At 42.5% G+C, this 20,654-nt stretch overlaps 1 pseudogene; it reads left to right on the forward strand.

The window, feature by feature from the left end:
* The first annotated feature begins 18,961 nt into the window (after window positions 1–18,961).
* On the forward strand, window positions 18,962–19,471 carry LOC124973647 (pleckstrin homology domain-containing family A member 5-like; annotated as a pseudogene).
* Window positions 19,472–20,654: the final 1,183 nt, after the last annotated feature.

The raw sequence follows: 20,654 nt of genomic DNA on the forward strand, positions 1-20,654 counted from the left end.
GACAGAGGAGCTGAGAGAGCAGATGTGAAGCCAGGTGTTTAATTCACCAGGTGGGAGCCCAGAAGTGAAGCAGCCACTCTGATGCCAGGACTGAGGCAGCTTCCAGGCCTGAGAGGCAGCAGGAAGCCAGTGCACAGGAAGATGCACGGATGTGGAGGAGGCACACTGAGCACCAGTGCCACAGCGTGTGAAGCCACGTGATTCCACACTGTCTACTTGGGGCAGCTGGGATTGGAGATGGCAGAGGGCCCAGGATATGCAGCAGGCGAGCCCCAGGCCCCACATGGCCATTCTCCCTGTGGGTCACAAGCGCGGTCCAGGAACAGCTCTTTGCACTTGACCTTCTCCAACACAGGTTCAGGCTGCAGTTGGCTGGGCAGGCTGCACTGCCCCCACCCTCACACATGCAGGCAGCTCAAGATCAGGTGGAAAGCAGGTCACTGGGCGGAGCCTATGAGTGTCCCCCGCTACCCCCAGCAGTGTCGCCCTCCACCATGGCTTGTGTGCTGAGGGCCTGGTCCTAGGAGGCGAACCCAGAGGCAGAGCCCACCCTCTGAAGCAGCACCTGACAGCAAGTGCAACAGGGACCCGGGACCTTGGTCAGGTCCTGCAGAATGGGGTGGTTGGAGAGGGGGTGACTGAGTTTGGTCCTGTTCCTCCTGCCCCAAATGGCTGGGCTGTCTGCAGTATGAAGTGCTGAAGAATTTCACAGAGCTTTTGAGAAAAAGCCCAGATGCCCATCACCAGGGTGGGATGCAGCATCCTATCCCCATTCCAGCTAGGTCCCTGGCATGCAGGGATGGGAACCATGCAGAACTTGGAAGAGAAGTGGGTAAAAAGACCACCTTATGACGGACTCAGGCTGGAGCTCCTTTCTGAGGAGTCCCCTCAATTGAGGAGCCTTCATTTCCTCAAAATCCCCCTATCCTGAGGAGCCCCTATCTCTTGAGGAGTTCCCTCTACTGAGGAATCCCTATCTCCTGAGGAGCCCCTATCTCCTGAGGACTCCCCTCTCCTTAGGAGCCTCTATCTCCTGAGGAGGCCCCACTCTTGAGAAGCTCCCTCTCCTGAGGAGCCCCCTCTCCTGAAGAGTCCCCATCTCCTGAGAAGTCCTTATCTCCTGAGGTGTTCTCTCTTGTGAGGAGTCCCTACCTCCTGAGGAGTTTCCCCTTCTGAGGAGCCCCTATCTTCTGAGGAGTCCCTATATCCTGAGGAGTTATTCTATACTGAGGAGTCCCCATCTCGTGAGGAGTCCCTATCTTCTGAGGAATCCCCTCTCCTGAGGAGCGCCTATCTCCTGAATAATCCCCTATCCTGAGTAGTCCCCACTCCTGAGATGCCCCTATATCCTGAGGAGTCCCTCCCCTAAGAAGACACGTCTCCTGAGGAGTCCCCATCTCCTGAGGAGCCCCCTCTCCTGAGGAGTCTCCATCTCTTGAGGAGTTCATACTCCTGAGGAGTCTCCTCGCCTGAAGAGTCCTATCCACTGAGGAGCCCCCTCTCCTGAGGAGTCCCTATATCCTGCGGAGTCCCTATCTCCTGAGGAGTCCCCTCTCATGAGGAGCCCCTATCTCCTGAGGAGTCCACTCTTCTGAGGAGTCCCCTCTCGAGGTGCCCCTATCTCCTGAGGAGTCCCTATCTCCTGAGGAGTCCCCATCTCTTTAGGAGTCCTATCTCCTGATCAGCCCCCACTCCTGAGGAGACCCCTCTGCTGATGTGCCCCTCTCTCCTGATAAGTCCCTATCTCCAGAGGAGTCCCTATCAATTGGGGAGTTCCTATCTCCTGAGGAGCCCCAATGTCCTGAGGCAGACCCTCTCCTGAGGAGTCCCTATCTTGTGAGGAGTCCCATCTCCTGAGTAGACCCCTCTTCTGAGGAGTTCCATCTCCTGAGAATCTCCTCTTCTGAGGAGTCCTCATCTCCTGAGGAACTCCCTTTCCTGCAGAGTCCCCTCTCCTGAGGAGACTATCTCCTGAGGATTCTCTATCTATGCGGAGTCCCTGTCTCCTGAGGATCCCAGAGTCCTGAGGAGTCCCCATCCCCTGAGGAGTCCCCTCTCCTGAGGAGTACACATCTCCTGTGCAGTCCCCATCTCCTGAGGAGTCCCCTTTATTGAGGAGTCTCCATCTCCTGAAGAGACTCCTCTCCTGAAGAGTCCTCTGTCTTCAGTAGTCTCCTCTACTTAGGAGTCCCTATATTTTGTGGAGTCCCCTCTCCTGAGGAGTCCCCTCTCCTGAGGAGTCCCTATTCCCTTAGAAGACCCCACTCCTGAGGAGTGCCTATCTCCCGAGGGGCCCCTATGTTCTGAGGAGTCATAACTCCTGAAGAGTCACTATTTCCTGAAGGAGCCCCTCTCCTGAGGAGTTCCTTTATCCTGAGGAGTTCCCTCTCCTGAGGTGTCCCCACCTCCTGAGGATTACTCACTCCTTAGGAGTCCCCATCTCCTGAGGAATCCGTTCTCCTGAGGAGTCTCCATCTCCATGGAAGCCCACTCTCCTGAGGAGTCCTGTCTCCTGTGGAGTTCCTATATCCTGAGGTATCCCCTCTTGTGAGGAGTCCTTGTCTTTTGAGGAGTGCACATCTCCTGAGGAGTCCTCTCTCCTGAGGAGTCTACATATCCTGAGGAGTCTCTCCTCCTGAGGAGTCCCTATCTCCTGAGGATCCCCTCTCCTGAGGAGTCCTCATACCTGAGGTGCCCCCTCTCCTGAGGAGTCTCCATCTCCTGAGGACTCTCCTCTCCTGAGGAATCCCTTCTCCTGAGGTGCCCCTATCTCCTGAGGAGCCCCAATCAACTGAGGAGTTCTTCTCTCCTGAGGATTCCCTATCTCCTGAGGAGTCCATATCTTTTGAGGAATCCCTTCTGCTGAGAAGCCCATATCTTCCAAAAAATCCCCTCTCCTGAGGATTCCCCATTTCCTGAGGAACCCCCTCTCCTGAGGAGTCCCATCTCCTGAGGCGACCCTATTTTTGAGGAGTCCCTATCTCCTGCATAGTCCCTATATCCTGAGGTGTCCCCATCTCCTGAGGAGCCCCCTCTCCTGAGGAGTCCCCACTCCTGACGTGCCTCTCTCTCCTGAGGAGTCCCTATCTCCTGCTGATTCCCTATAACCTGTGGAGTCCTCTCTTATGAGGAGTCCCTTTCTCCTGAGGAGTCCCCTCTTCTGCAGAGCCCCTATTTTCTGAGTTCCTCTCTACTGAGTAGTCCCTAACTCCTGAAGAGTGTCTATCTTCTGAGGAATCCCCTCTCCTGAGGAGTCCCATCTCCTGAGGTGACCCTATTTTTGAGGAGTCCCTATCTCCTGCAGAGTCCCTATATCCTGAGGTGTCCCCATCTCCTGAGGAGCCCCCTCTCCTGAGGAATCCCTGTCTCCTGCTGATTCCCTATCTCCTGAGGAGTCCTCTCTTGTGTGGAGTCCCTTTCTCCTGAGGAGTCCTCTCTTCTGAGGAGCCCCTATTTTCTGAGTTCCTCTCTACTGAGTAGTCCCTAACTCCTGAAGAGTGCCTATCTTCTGAGGAATCCCCTCTCCTCAGGAGTTCCAATTTCCTGAGGAGTTCCCTCTCTGGAGGAGCCCTTAGTTTCTGAGGAATCCCCTCTCCTGAGGAGTCCCCACTCCTGAGGATCCCCTTTCTCTTGAGGAGTCTCCTCTCCTAAGCAGACCCCTCTCCTCAGGAGTCCCCATCTCCTGAGGAGTCTCTTCTCCTGAGGAGACCCTTCTCCTGTTGAGCCCCCTATCCTGAGGAATCTCCATCCACTAAGTACTCTCCTCTCCTTAGGAGTCACCTCTCCTGTGCTGCCCCTATCTTTTGAGGAGCCCCCATCTCCTGTGGAGTCCCTATGTCCTGAGGTTTCCCCAACTCCTGAGGAGCCCCCTCTCCTAAGGAGTCCCCATTTCTTGAGGAGTCCCTATCTCCTGAGGAGTCCCCACTTCTTGGGAGCTCCTATCATCTGAGGAGCCCTTATTTTCTGAGTTCCTCTCTACTGAGTAGTCCCTAACTCCTGAAGAATGCCTATCTTATGAGGAATCCCCTCTCCTGAGGAGTTCTTCTCTCCTGAGGAGTCCCCATCTTCTGAGGAGTCCCTCTCCTCAGGAGCACCTATCTCCTTAGGAGTCCCCCCTCCTGAGGAGTCCCTATCTCCTAAGGTTTCCCCTCTCCTTAGGAGTCCCCTCTTCTTAGGAGTCCCTATCTCCTGAGGAGTCCAGTCCCCTGAGGAGTTTCCATCTCCTGAGGAGTCCCCTCTCCCGACGAGTTCCCATCTCCTGAGGAGTTTCCTCTCCTGAAGAGTTCCTATTTTCTGAGGAGTCCCTAACTCCTGAGGAGTCCCACTCCTGAGGATTCCCTGTTACCTGAGGAGTCCCTATCCCAAGATGATACTCTTCTCCTGAGGAATCCCTATCTCCTGAGGAGTCCCCTCTCCTAGGAGTCCCTATCTTCATAGAAGCCCCCTCTCCAGAGGCGTGCCTATCTACTGAGAAGCCCCTATGTCCTGAGGAATTCCCTTTCCTTAGGTGTCCCTACTTCCTGAGGAGTCCCTATTTCCTGAGGAGCCTCCTTTCCTGAGGATTCCCCTCTCCTAAGGAGCCCCTATCTCCTGAGGTCTCTCCTCCTAAGGAGCCCCCTCAGTTGAGGAGTCCTCATCTCCTTGAGTCCCCTCTCCTGAGGAGTATCCATCTCCTGAGAAGTCTTATCTCTTGAGGAGTCCCCTCACCTGAGGAGTCCCTCTCCTGAGGAGTCCCTGTTTCCTGAGGAGCCCCCTTTCCTGAGGATTCCCCTCTCCTAAGGAGCCACTGTCCCTGAGGTCTCCCCTCCTAAGGAGCCCCCTCACTTGAGGATTCCCCATCTCCTTGAGTCCCCTCACCTGAGGAGTCCCTGTTTCCTGAGCAGTCCCTATCCCCTGAGGACACCATTCTCCTCAGAAGTCCCTATCTCCTGAGTGTCTGTGTGTTGTGTGTATGTGCTGTGTGTCTGTGTGTCTGTGTGTGTTGTGTGTGTCTGTGTATGTGTGTGCATGTGTGCATGTAAGAGCACAACCTGTTTTTTGGCGTGATCTGTTCACCAACCTGAGCATGAGACTGCTGCTGCCCTCACTCTGGGCCAGGAGAAGGTGGCTGGTGGGCATGTGACCCAGGCATGGAGCCGCGCCTGGGTCAGCAGGGTGGCACACTCCTGAGACCCCCTGAGCAGCACAGGCGCTGGGCACTCCCCTCTCAGAGGCTGGACTTTGGCTGCGGGTCCCTCTAGCTGGTCCACTTTGGAGCAGAGAGCAGAATTGAGAGAGCTGCTGGCTCACAGACTGCAGGCCCTGTCCTCAGAATGCTGACACTCAGGCTGCAGCACTCAGCGAGATGGTGACCCATCAGTTCTGTGGTTCTGCTTAACGTCCGACCACCCAACAAAAGCCTGGGCCACAGCCACGCTGAATTCTTGTCTGAGATGGCACGAGGCTCTCTGGGCCCGGGGCAAACTGCACTTCCTGGCCCTTGTGCCTGGGGGCGCCTGGTGACTGGAGGCTAGTGGGTCAGGAGAACGAGCGCCCCTCAGTCTGGCCCAAAGCACCAGCCTGGCCCCCATACTGCAGCTCCCCAAGGGCCCTGTAGTGAGGGTGGCAGGGCAGAGCCCAGGTCATCATGAGGCCCACATCACATGGACAGACAAGACGCTGCCCTGTGGGGTGCCGGGCCCCAAATCTGGCGTCCCGAGTCAGCTCATATCCTGACTCGTGACCGCTCCACCCCAGGCAGGCAGACGTGCCCTGTATTTGCTGAGGGAATGGGTATGACGTATGTGCGAGCTGTAGAGTCCACAGCAAGGCCATCCACACCCAGCTGAAGGCCACATGGTCCCTGTCCTGGTGGGCGTGCAGCATCCACCAACAGGATCCCAGGTGCTAATCCTCCTGAGAGTCCAGCTCTTCTGACCCCACCCCATCCGTGGGCCAAGCTGGCATCTCTCTGTGTCAAAAGTCTGAGGGGTTGCCTGCAGGGGAAGGGGTTCTATTGACCTGAAATAGGAGCAGAGCCCATGAAGTCCCAGGGCCCCAACCAGTGAAGGGGGAGGCACCCATTGCCATCAGCAGTACAGCTGGATGGTGCCTGGAAGCCACCATCCTGTGTTCATGCCACGTCTGCCTATGTAGGCAGCCGAGCATGACGGAGACTGGACACAGGTATTTGCTGTGCTTGCTCTTGGGCAGAGTTCATAAGAGGGGAGATAACAGCCCCAAGAGGGGCAGGCATGCTCCACAGTGTCCCCTCCTGGAGCATAATTAATTAAAACTCACAAGCTAAATAAACCACCTGGGAAGATTATCTTCCTCCGTAATTGAATTGTGAACTCCAGTGCTCCAGAGTTCAACTGCCTTAGGTTAGCGTGTCTGGTGGGTCCCAGGCTCTCCTGACAATGGAAGCCCAGGCTCCCTCCTGAGCACAGCCCTCCTTTGCACTGCTGGCACTGGTGCTGCTCTGGCTGCGTCCTTCCTTGAGAATGTGAGTCTGTGCTCCTCGGGACTGCACCGAGGATCGCCAGGTGTCGGGCCCCACTGTGATCATGCCTGGGGAACTCAGATTGGAGTCACACACACAGAATCGCAGGTTTTTATGGCCAATCCCTACAACACCTCTGGACAGCAAGCCTGATCTGGACCCCGCCGCACCGGCCTGGTAGAAATGCCTGCATTACCAGGTTGGAAACCCACCCCTCTCCTGGACCCCATGCCACCCAGAGCACAGCCTCCCCTGCATCTCAGGCACCAGAGCAGGGAAAGGCAAGAACAGTCCAGAAAGCCTTGCCGCTCTCTGATCTGCTGCCTGTGAGCTCCTCCCCCGTCCACTGGAGAACTGGAACATAAGCGTACCTGCCTGCAGGTGGGTGGCATGGTCACAAACAGGCTCATATATCAGAGTCAGGCAGGACAGCCTCCAGAGCAGATGCAGCTGGCTCATAATGAGCCACCACCTGCAACCAGTGGCTCACCATGTCACTCAGGGCCTCTGTTCTGTTACCCTGGAGCCCCGTGGGATGCGTGTTTGTTAAAGTTGCTGTGGTTAATTTACTGACATGTTTTCCTGGGTGCCAAGGTGAGCACCTGTCTTGGTATTGGGGCACGACCCCCGACTCCAGGCTGAAATGACTGCAGCCACGCCCAGTTGCACTTGAATACCCCAGCTCCATCAAAGTCTAGGTGGCCCCAGGACCCAGGGCACAGAGCGTGCCTCTCTCCCCCCAGGGACTGGTGAGTATCCCTGAAGGCATGGTGGAACCTTCACCGCTGGTGCAGTGTTGGAGGTGGGGCCTTGGCAGGTGGCTAGGGTGGGTGAGGTGTGGAGATGGGGGCCTGTGTGATGGGGGTCCTGCCTTGTGGTTTCTACATGTGAGGACACAGAAGAAGGCGGCCATCGGCAAGCCAGGAATAGAGTGGCCCCAGCCCCCTCAGTGCTGGCCCCCAGGAGAGACAAGCCCCGGCCTTCCAGCACCTGTCTGACCCTCTTCTCTGTCACCCAGCCGATTGCCCACTATGAGCACTTTACTGCCCCACCCTCCCACATGCACTGGGACCCAGAGCCCAGACAGGAGGGGTCGTGGAGAGGGAGGAGTTGGGTTGTAGCTTGCTAAACCCAGAGCGTCTGGCAAGGATGCAGGGAGCAGAAGCTCCAGCGTCCTGGGACTTTCACCCAGTGGATGGAGTGGCTCCTGGGGGCTGGGCGGCACTGTCTGAGCCCACCACCTTGGGCTTGCTCCAGTGCCTCTCCAGTGACCACATGATTGCTGGGGGTGACACCCCCACACTATGCTCTGGCTCTGGTGGATTTGAAGAAGAAGGGAACCATCTGTAGAGTTACTGTGTGTTCCCAGCCCATGCACAGAGCACATAAGCAAGCAACTGGACCCGGTGGAATTTCACCATCCACCAAGTGAATGCAGACCGATCACTGAGAGAAGGCCAATTGGCTTCTAGGCTCTCCAGCTTCTGGGATTAAAGGCATGCACCATCAGTTCCAGTTTGATATTGCTTTTAGACATTGCACATGGAATGGTACAGATATTTTGCAAGTTATATGGCTTGTCAATAAGTAATTCATAGAAAATCATCATTTTCCTTTTATGTATATGCTCCAGTTTGTGTTAATGAAAATAGGAAGAGGAATTCTTATAACACATCATTTATTATATTCCAGTTTCTAAGTGTTGTGTTATTCAACCTTAATAAGAGGAATTATATTTTGATGCATTACCTTACTCTAAGGGGGAAAAAAGAGTTTTAGGTGTGTAAACTCTTTGAACCAGATCATCAAACTAATTGTCTGCCATTTGCCTTTTCCTTATCTCTTCTCTGTCATTTCTCTGGTCTTTCCATATCACACAGGGTTGATCACTAAAACTGTCTTGCTAAATTCTATTGCAAAATAGACTTTTAGCCTGTGGGATGCCTGGAAGGATATTTCCACACAATGGAAGGATGAACTTATTCTGAGTAGCATCTCCACCAGGTAATGCACCTCTTCCCTGATTTCTGCTCTTACCCAACAGCATCTCCTTGAACAGCAGCCACCACACCCCAGCTGGGTGTGGTTTCCAGCTCCCAATAAGTGACTCCTATTTTTTGAACTTTGTGACATCCCTTATCCTTTTCACCCTCTAACCTTGGAGTGGTCAAAACTTCAAAGTTTGTAAACTTCTGGATTTGTCTTTGTCCCTTCTGCTTTTCAAATCTTCTAAAAATTGTTTCCTTTATTCCAAGATAAAACTGGTACCACAGAACTGTTTGACATGGGTTCTGTTTCCCTTACTAGGGTCAATAGTGGAGTCAAAAATCAAATCCAGGTCTATCTGAAGTCAAGATGTACAGTTTTTTTTTCTATTTCCTTATTTAGGGGTTTCTATGTAGTGGTAATCCTGAAGCAACAGAACAAGTGACTAGTTGCAACAGGACCATGGATGGGAGGCAGCATTTGTTCAGTCTAAAAATCCTTCAGCACAGGAAGGTAGATACATGCAGAGTACACAAAAGTCACATCCTTATCACTTATTTCATTCAGGGTTTCTCATTTTCATTTCCTGTAAAGGCATAATCTTTTAGGAATGTAAGTCAGCAGAAAATACAAAAAATCACCTTCCTGATAGCAGGAAGGAGTTTATCTTCTAGTGCCTTTTTCAGGATGTGGTGTTTTTCTGATCTTTATAACTAAGACACTTTAATATATATTTCTCAACAAGGATACATAATGGTAAAGTATTCGTATTTTTTTAATTTATATTTTTATTTGGTTGTCTTCTTCATTTTATCCTCCTGGAAAAAAATCTGATGTGGAAATAATTTTGGAACTTCACTGAACTGACATTGATTAATAATTAATATATTATGTATGTCATTTGCAAATATGAGCAGGTTTAGTCCTGAGAAAAATTTGAAATATAATAAATAATTTGCATTCTCACTTTATCCTTCTATGCCTCTTCTCACCTTGCTGTCTTATGAACCATAACAGCCACAGGTTCACTCACTGGGGCTGCTGGTCTAGCTTTACTAGTAAAACAAGTTGTTCTATATAAATGGAAAACTGCATTTGCATTTTAAGAAGTGATTCTTGATGTAAATGAATATCCCAGTTGCCTCTTTTTACATATTATTCAAAATTAGTGATGTGTGAATGAGAAAAAATATTTACAGCTATAAGTTTTCCCAAACTTTTAAATTTATCTAATAAAAATAATATCATGTTTAAATATTTATGAAGTATCTATTGTGTCTCAAGGAATTAGACTTGAATAAGATACACAGAGTTCTCAAAAAAGCAGTCTATTTCCTGAAATATATAACAAATTCATCATTATAAATGTCAGTGAATAAACAAGTAGGAACACTTCATTGAAAGGAATTTAACAAGCATTATCATCAAGCATCCAAGAAGTTTGACATGTAATCCACACATACTACACCAAATGCCAAGACTGGCAAGATCCCTTCATGAATTTTCAGGTTGATTTCTACTCATGTGCAAAAAACTCATACTGGAAATTTAAATACTCATTTAACATAAAAAGAAAAGTTACATGCCAAATGTTCATAGTATGCATATTTGCACTTGTCATTCAAAGCTTTATCCTTTATCTGAATTGTAATTAAAAATACACTTGATGCTTTTCTCTAAAATTGCCAAATTGCTAATGATAATATGGTAACAAAAGTTGCTAGTGATAGCTCCTTTCACTTCCTTAATGCTAAATCATTTTTCTTTAGCCACAACATTTAACATAGCTAAAATCCCAGAATGTGCATTCTTGCTGTCTGAGACTGAATTTTGGCTATCATTTATTAGCTGTGAAACCCTAGGAAAGTTATGGAAATGCTCTGTACCCGCATTTATGCATCTAAATAAGGGTAATGATAGTGCTTATCTTATAGGATTAAAGTATTAGATGAGAATAAATGTGTCAATTCATGTAAAGTTTTCACACTTACGTATGATGACCTACATTAAAGTGTTTGATACATCTCAGTTATATATAACAGATATAAGTAAGGTTTATCCAGCAATTAATAAAGCTGGTAGATTATTTGCTATGGTACATAGAAGATATAATTACTTTTATATTGCTCTATTTAAAACCATAGATTTAAACAAAAGACCCCTATTTAAATATATCTTCAGCTTTCTCTCATGAAATTACTAATATGGCATGTGATATTTAAAAAAATTCAATGGCTTAAATTGGTATTTATAAACAGATATTCTATCTCTTCTAAGTCTAACAGATTATATTCAAGTTTTGAAATCAGTTAACTGCTAATAATTATTGCTTCCCTTCAAATTTTTGTGTTGACTTGTTTTCCCTGATGCCCATCCAAGAAACTAGTAACTGCATAATATATTCCTTTTGTTTATGAATACTAAAATCTAAAACTGAAATCAATTTGAAAGTTGTTAACCATTTTTTTTTACTTAAGTGAACAATTTAAAAGATAACAATAAACATCTCACATGGAAACACAGGACTCAGTACATGCTTTGCTCTGGTTGCCTCCTCACCCTTTTCTGCCCTAACCTATGGTGCTGTCTCATTTTTCCAGATAAGCCTCAGTATGTGGCTCCAGGGGTCTACCCTCTTCCTTCCAGGTGGCTCCAATGTACAGTTGTTATATGAGATATGCTTTAGCCACTCTTTCAAAAACAACTGTTCTTTTTTTCCTGCTGCTGTTGCCATTGCTTTTCTCCCACTTTATGCATTTTCTCAACTGTTGCTGGATGTTTATTATGAGTTGCATTCTTCCAACAAAATTTGCATTCCCTCTCAAGAGCTACATGTTCTTTCAGACATCTGACAGGTAAACAAAGTCTCAGGCTTCCCACTTTCTTTTAAGGACCACAACCTTCATGACAAGGCTAAAGGAACAAATTGTTAACAGGTCATATGCATATACAGACCATATACCTAGATTTTAAGTCAGGGTGTATAACAAATTTTGCCTTGTTAAATAAACTAGTATACTCATGATGACTCTCACAAAGATACAATGCACTAGAATAAGAGAATGAATCAATTCAGTTTATTATGATGGATTCCAGACTATTACAAACGAAACTGAGTTACTTGAGTTCCAATGCAATTTTGAGTCAGAATCCTTGATTTAATGCCAGTGATATACAAAATACATATATTTTTTGCTTAATCCTAATTATAAAACTTTTTTAGCAACTAATCTTTCCTACCAAAAATGTTGAAATGAAGATTAAAATTTTCCATATTTATAATCCTATTTGATTTATTATTGAAAAATTATACTAACCAGATAAATGGTATCTCAGAAAGAAAATATTGAGATCTATTATAAAAAGAAGAATTTGGTTATTATTTGAGAGATAATTAAGAAATTAAGAAATGTTGTCAAGTAGTGAAAAATAAAATTGAAAACAGATTTAATGAAGTTCTAAAGCTCTTTAATAAAGTGCTTCATAAAATTACAGCATTTTTTCCTTATTATATTAAACTGAAATGAGATTTTTGACAAAATATTAGTTATTCAATAGAAAATCAGAATTGTCTTGGAGAGTGAAAGAAGGAAGGTAAATTCATTTAGGAGGAAAAGGGAAATTTAGATGTAGAAGGCAATAATATTTTTTAAAATATGCTAAAACATAGAGGTAAATTAAATAGGAAACACTCAACCATGTGGAAAAGATAATATTATGTAAAGGTAAAGTCATTTTTTAAAAGTTCACAGTAGACTGGAAAACACAAATATTTTCATCTATATTTGTGCATTCAGTCAGTGCATTTTCTGAGACCCTGCCATGTTCAAGGCAATGATCTATGCTCTGGAAAACATTAAAAATAATCATCCAGGAAGTTCCCTTAAATTGCTGAGAGCCAAACAGAATTTCTAATACACAGGCATAAATAACCATAGTGCAGAGCAGAGAGAAAGAAGAGTCAAAAAGACACATTGTCCAATTGCTATGCTGTTTGAAGGGTCAAAGATGACAACACATACATGGAAAACTGTTCTTGATTTGGAGAAACTCTTCTACAGATAGCACAGGAGAGCAGAATATTGCAAGATAGAAATTAACACATATATATGGGAAACTGCAATTTTATTTAGGCTCAAGTGTAGCAAATATGGATACAATTTAGTGGGGGAGGAGGAAAATTCAAGACTTGATCAAGGCTGGAGCCACAGTTGGAGAAGTTTGTTGTGAAAGAAGAATCAATCTTATTCACTACTTATTCAAAATTATTCACTACTAGTGTCCAAAGATCATTAACATTTCAAACCTGATGTTGGACTGATGATATAGCTATAATATGCTATTTTGTTAGTACACAAAATAAGCTTAATGTTAGGTGCAATGTGTCTGATACTAGGGATAGTGTCTGCCAAGTTATCATGAGAAATCATAAATTTGAGCACGAGACTATAGTTGAATTTAGAGCTAAAGGAAAGACACAGGTATGGATGATACCACTGGAAGAACAAAAATGAAGTGAAATAAGAAAGAAGCTGAGAAAGAACACTGGGGATTATCCAAGTTTAACTGATGTGGGAAGAAGGGTTAATCACAGAAGTAACACAAGAAATAAAGTCAGGAGAAAGGAAAGCTGGGAATAAGGAGCTGTTTAAACTGTAAAAAGTAACTGAGAGATGGCAGTCCATGTCAATTCTCTGACTTTATCTAGTGGATTTTTTGTTTATTTTATTGGTCATTCATTATAAAATTTATAAATTTTTATTATTAGAAAAGATATAAGAGATGATGTAGAAAAATAATCACCTATAATCTTAAAATTCAGAATTAACAACTGTTAAGATTTTGGCATATTTCTCTTCATGATATTAACATGTATTCATAACAACTAACACCAAATATACAGTGTTATCGTATAGCCGTTTAACTTATTTTAGCATTTATTTAGCATTCTTTTTAAAATTCTCATGAACATAATTTTTAGTAGGGACACAATATCAACCCCACATTTATATAATTTATATGAAAATTACTGCATTCTCTCATAGGAACAAATCAATATATATTTTTTCATTTCTTTTGGAATCTTTCTTAGAATTATGCCTTTGATTTTTTTTTTTTTTTTACTTTTTAGGGTGCACTTCCTCTTTTTTACAAGTTTGTTTTAGTTATGCATAACAATCATATATATTTTGACATAATCATAAAAGCATGGAATATAATTTGTTCTAATTCAGTTCCATGTACTTCCCTTTCCCCTCCCCCTCTGCATCTCCTGTTCCCTTCCCTCTACTATATTGATATTTCTGCTATTTACTTATAGCCTTCTTTTTTTCATTTAGTTCATTTAGTGTCTTGTGGATGATGATGAGATTAAAGTGGTATACATTCATATGTATACATAGGAAAGTTAGGTCAGAGAGCAGCAAACTTAAACCCACAGGCCAAATAATTAGAAAATACATGTGAAAATTTTTCTTCCTTTGTTTTATATTTGGTTCCAGATTTCATCATTTCTTGCATTTAAAACAAGAGTCTTCTGTAGGTCAATGGTTCTCTTTGGAGGCACATTTCAAATACTGTGTCTTGGGGGATACTAGAGGTAACAAACATCAGACACCATTGGGATTGGCTATGTACTACTTGAGGTGATTTAGTATGTAGAAGCATACATCTGAATTGTCCATTACAATGTAACCTAGAGATTTATTGAACATTCAAATATTCAAATGAATATTTAGAATTGCACTGAATTTATTTCTCTTTATGTTATAGTTAGTTCATTATATTGTTATTTTTAACCTGTATGGGTAAATACATTATACTATCTATGACTTTCATTTTAGTGTAAGAAAACACTTACTACAAATGTTGGTTATAAAAGGGACCTTTGACTCTGATGGGTGACAATTACTCATTTCAAACTGTTAAGTTAAAAAACTTCATTCATCTTAGTAATTGCCAATGAAAGTCACAGTGTGTTAATATTCACATTAAGTTCTATACATTAAAATAGTTTTGTGGGCTGGGGAATTAGCTCAGTTGTAAAGCATGTTCCTAGCATGAGCAAGGCCCTGGGCGTACTTTACCACTGTTAAAAAAAATTCTGTTGTCTTTGTTCTTCAGGCAAAATGTAATTAAAAGTTTAAGAAAAACCAAATTATTAAAATGTGATAAATTGGAAGCAAGTGGCAATAGACTATCAGTTCAGTGTCTATAGTGGTTTATTTCAATTTGTTGTTATTAAAAGGATTGATAAGAAGATATGATGTCATCATCCTTAGGTCATCAGTAGGATACGATGATTGAAACTTTTGAGAAATGCATCTGTGATTGCAGATGTTACACAGAAAACACTCCTTACTTACAGATTAATTGAAACAAAGTAAACAAACTAGACTGTTTCCTGGGAAAATACAGAAAGCATCATTAAAACTTGTGTATTTGGGTGAATGAAATTGAAAAGTATTTTCTACACATCTGCTGAAGGATTATGTTTATTGAAGTAAGGATATTTCTTTGTTAAATTAATGAGGTTGCAGCTTCACAGTTAATTCTAAAGAGTTCCACTCAATGAAAAGCACTAAACATATTGAAGACCCTGCAAAAAAGAAATTTATTTCTTAAAAATATTAGCCTTTCAATTTTATTGAGAAATGAAGAAGAAGTTAGAGTAATTGAAAAAAGAAATTGCAATGGAATGTTTTGTTTGCAAATATTTAAAAACTATTACTTGAATTTATGTTTACATTTCAGGAAACTGCATATGCATTTGGAAAATAAAAATTTTAACTTCACCATATACTCTATATCTTTATGACAAAAAAGTATGTACTCCTCTGAAAAAGAAAACTTATTTTCTAATAGGTTAGAAAGTTATAGCAAATTCTTTTTTTTTATGGGTGCTGAGGATCGAACCCAGGGCCTTGTGCTTACAAGGCAAGCACTCTACCGACTGAGTTCTCTCCCCAGCCCCTATAGCAAATTCTTAAGAGGTGTCTTTAAAGAAAATCTGCCTTGTTAGAAATTATGCACATTATCTAGAGTGTTCAATGCTTTCTTATTTTCTATTTCTTCATGTCTATATTCTTCCCTAAATTTTTTTCACCACATTTACAGAAAGACATCTTCTATTTTACAAGCATGCACCAGAAACTACTGGTTGCCTATTCAATAGCCACTCTCTCTCTTTTTTTTTTTTTTGTTTCTTTCCTCACAGATTTTTGTCAGGTTAAAAAAAATGTAGAGCATTCAAGATAAAGGAAATAGAGTAATGAGTGCCTTCAGTGTGGCATAAGGAAAAATAATGAACATTAGTCAGTAATGCTTATCATATTCCCGTATGTGAGAGATGTGACTTACCTCTGGCTAATAAGGGGATTCTCTTTAGGTAAATCTGCAAAATATTCCTTACACTGAAAAAAAAAGGTAATGAGGGAATATTCCCTTTTTCTTCTGCTGATAGGATCTGATGCACTGAACCATGGATAAAATCTTGCCATCTTGAAGAGTTAATATGAGTACTAGGACTATATATTAAATGTAGAAGATACAAAAAGCCTCAGAACTCCATGCTATAGACAAACTACCACTTTCAAACCCTCTCTCCATGACACGATGTGATTATCTGCTGCCAGGAACATCATAACAACTAAAATATGTAGCAGCATATTCACATTCTTGCCATTATCAATCACTTTGTTCCTTTACATTGAATATGCTACATTTTCTCTTAACCTACTTAAAAGAAATAACTGGAACACTGTCTTCTCAACAGGTTTAATGAATGCAATTGCTTTCAATTTCTTCTTATTTATATGAATTTTCAGGGCACTTGTGGTCACTAATACATATTAATATAAAATAAAATAATGTTCTTTTCCCTCCCATCTTCCTGTGTCCTGATCTCTCTCACCTACTCTCTTGACCTTTCTGTTATTTATTTATTGTTTTAAAATTGATGCATTATAGATAAACATTAAAGTGAAAGTCATTGTGATGTATTCATCCAAGCACATGGCATAATTTGGTCAATTTCATTGTGTAGCTCATCTCCTTTCCCATTCCTTCTCCCTCTCCCTGCAGTACTCTTCCTCTATTATACTTTTCCCTGTTCTATTTTTCTGCCATCTCCTTTTTTAAAAATTCCTTATTTCTCTCTTTATTCCTCATATGAAAATACTTGACATTTGATTTTGTCTTTTAATTAGCATGATGTTCTACAGTGTCATCCATTTATCAGCAAACCATGTAATTTCATTTTTCTTTATGACTGAGTAAAGTTCCATTGTATGTATATTCCGAATTTTCTTTATCCATTTGTCTGTTGATGAGCATCTGGACTAGTTGAATAACTTGGATATTGTGAAATGTGCTGCTATATACATCAGTGTACATGTATCACTACAGTATGCTAATTTTAGTTCTTTTATATAAATATCAAGGAAGGGAAGATCTAGGTTATATGATAATCCCATTTCTAGTTTTTGTTTTGTTAAGGAATCTCCATACTGCTTTATCCATACTGTAGTTATACTAATTTGAAATCCTATGAACAATGTATGAGTGAACCTTACATCCTTGCCAGCATTTAGTATTATTTGTATACAAATTTAGTATTATTTGTATTCCTTGTGATTTTCATTCTACCTGGAATAGGATGAAATCTCAGTTCAGTTTTTATTTGCATTTCCCTGATTGATGAGGATGTTGAATTTTTTTTATATATTTGTTCACTATTTGTATTTTTTCTGCAAAATCTCTCTTTAGTTCATTTATTCAATTATCAAGAGGGTTATTTTGTTTTTGTTTTTGGTGTTTAGTTTTCTGAGTTCTCCATGTATTCTGAATATTGATCCACTATCTCAAGAGTAGCTGGAAAAGATTCCTTCCCATTCTGTAGAATTTCTCTTCATGTTCTTAATAGTTTCCTTTGCCGTGCAGAACTTTTTAAAATTCATCCTATTCTATTAATTCTTAATTATATTTCTTGAACTTTAGAAGTCTTATGAACAAAGTTAGTGCCCATGCTGATATGCTAGAGTCTTGATTCTGTATTTTATTCTACCCGTTAAAGTGGTTTAGTAATTTGCATTCAGAAACACATTAAGAAGTCTGTACCCTATAATCAAGTTTATTTCATACCAGGAATTCAAGGTCAGTTCAACATATGCAAATCAATACATGTACAACATCACATCGATAGAATCATGAGCAAAAATCATGTGATAATCTCAATAAATGCAGAAAAAACTTTTAAAAAATCCAGCATTCATGTTAAAAACTTTGAAGATACCATGGAAAAAAGAAATTCACCTCAATATTATAAAGTCCTCTATATGATAAACCCAAAGCCAAAATCAAACTGAATGGAAAACAACTGAAAACATTTTCTCTAAACAAGGAATAAGACAAGGATGCCCTCTTTCACCAATTCTCTTCAATATAGTTCATGAAACTCTACCCAGATCAATTAGGCAAGAGAAGGAAATTAAAGGTACACAAATAAGAAAAGACTGAAACCAATTTATTTCTGCTAATGACATGATTATATAGGTATAAGTTCCAAAAATCTCCACCAGAAGACTTCTAGAACTGATAAAATTTCAAAGCAGGATACAAGATCAACATAAAAAGCTTTTGTATACTCCAGTTATGAATCTGATGAGAATGAAATCAGAAAAACAATTTCATTCACCATAGCCTAAAAATAGAATAAATGTAACTGAGGAGGTGAAAGACCTCTACAATGAAAATTATAGAATACTGAAGAAAGAAATTAAGAAGACTTTAGATGATGGAAAAATCTCCCATCTGGTTTAAGAATAAGATCAGAAAACTTTTTATTCTTTCTTTATTTTGAGATGGGGGCCTCACTAGTTACCCAGTCTAGCCTAATTCTTGTAAATTTCCTGTCTGAACATCCCAAGTAGCTGGAATTTATAGGCATGTTCCACTGTGCCTGGTTTATTGTCTGATTTTTTTAAAAAGAAGCATTACATTTTTCTCTTTGATTTGTTGAGCATCTGTGATGTCTCAGATCCAGGACAGCACAGTGAGATATAAAGCATAATAGTATTCTGTTTCTATCTACAAATAGTTCAAGCCTAGAAGAAAAAGCAAATATAATTAAAGGATATCTCTTGATTTCTGCAAAGGGCTGGAATGAAAGTATGTATGAGAGGCAGTGGTGAGAGAAAACACACAACAATATGATCTATCTATAGTCGGAAACTGAGCCATGTCTTAAAGGATGAGTTGGAGTTCACCAGGTTGAAGAGGATGATTAAGTGCTTTATAGTCAGAAAGGATAGGATGTTCAAAGTCAAAGAAATGTGCAACAGTATAACTCCTCCACGGACATAAAGTTAGTATGTTATGGTTCAAGGAAAGGCTGCAACAAGGAAAGAGCTCATAAATTAAGTTGGAAAGTTGGGCAAAGAATACTCCATAAAATGTTCTCATTTTGGAGGGGGTAGGGCGCGCGCGGGGGCGCGCCGGGCCGGGGAGGCGCGCTCTGGCCGCGCTCACTCCGCATTCCCTTCGCTCCCTTCGCTCGCTCACTCGCTCGCTCCCTCCTCCCTCTGCAGCTGTGGCGGCAGCAGGATAAGGCGGCGGCAGCGGCGGCTGGGGATCAGACATGGCGGCGGATCTGAACCTGGAGCGGATCTGCTCCCTGCCCAGGTCCTGGACTTACGGGATCACTAGGGGCGGCCGAGTCTTCTTCATTAATGAGGAAGCCAAGAGCACCACCTGGCTGCACCGGGTCACCGGCGAGGCCATACTCCCCGCCACCGGCGGCAGAGCACAGATTTGCCTACTGGCTGGGAGGAAGCATATACTTTTGAAGGTGCAAGATACTATATAAAGAGGCTAACCCAGACTTGCTCTCTGATGGAGAAAGAAATTCAAGCAAATGAGCATAAGCACTCAAGGTCTCTTGAGGCCTAGGCTCAACTGGGGCAATGACACTTCTACCACTTTCTCTTGGCCATGAAGCCAACTCAGATTCATGAACTGGAGACAGACTATTTTTTGATGGAAGAGGATGCAAAGTCACATTGGAAAAGATTGTAGATTCAAGGAGGAAATGAAAATTGGGGCATTTTTTGTAATTCATATAGCATGTGTTGAAAAAATTATTGAACCCAGCTAAAGTTTATGATTCCTCTATCTCAAGTAGCAGGGTTGCACTTGGTCAGAGGCACACCATTGATCATATACTCCTTTGATTATATGAAAACAATTAAGTGGATACTTGAAAATTCTGTATTTTTTTTCTTAAATAGATAATATTTTGGGGGGGTGTACTGGGGTTTGAATCTAGGGACGCATAACCACAGAGCCACATCCCCAACCCTTTTAAATTTTTTTTTATTTTGAGACAGGATCTCTCTTAAGTTGCTTAGAGCTTCATGAAGTTGCTGAGGCTGGCCTTGAATTTGTGATCCTTTTGTCTCGGCCTCCCAAGCCACAGGAATTATAGGCAAGCACCATTGTATCTGGCTAAAACAGATAATTTTTAACTCTGGTAAAATAAGGTTATTGATTGATTTTTTTTTTTTTTTTTTTGGCACATGTGGGTTTTTTGTTTTTTGTTTTTGTGCTGGGAATTGAACCCAGAGGCACTCTACCACTGAACTACATCTCCTATTTTATTTTATTTATTTATGTATTTTATTTTGAGACGGAGTCTCACTAAGTTGATTAGGGCCTTGCTTGAACTTGTGATCCTCCTGACTCAGCCTTCCCAGTCACTGGGATTATAGGTGGGTGCCACTGAACTGACTATTTATTTATTTTTGATTCTGTTTAGTTGGTTTGAGATTGTGTCAATTAAGACCCAGAATGGGCCTGAGTACTTCTATTTTGGCAGATGAAGAGGTGAGTTTCAGTTTGTTTCTGACCTCCCTGTTTTGGTGATGAGAAAAAAAATCTGTCTGTGTTCAGTACAGACAAAACCATTAAAGGCCTATCTGCATAGTACATGAACAAGACTTGAGGTGCTAGAGAGACCAAGGACCTCTGAAATGGCAGAATGCCTTCTTCACATGGATTCAGCTTACTGATTAGTGTGAGGAAAATTAAAATTGGGATTTTAAGAACTTCCTGGAATATCCCCCAGCATACTTCCTGTCTCCACAGCCCTGCATTGTAGTTTTTTTCAGAATATTTTAAAGATCTTTTTTCA

The sequence above is a fragment of the Sciurus carolinensis genome, unplaced genomic scaffold, assembly GCF_902686445.1.
Source record: "Sciurus carolinensis unplaced genomic scaffold, mSciCar1.2, whole genome shotgun sequence".
In the NCBI taxonomy this organism is placed as follows: Eukaryota; Metazoa; Chordata; class Mammalia; order Rodentia; family Sciuridae; genus Sciurus; species Sciurus carolinensis.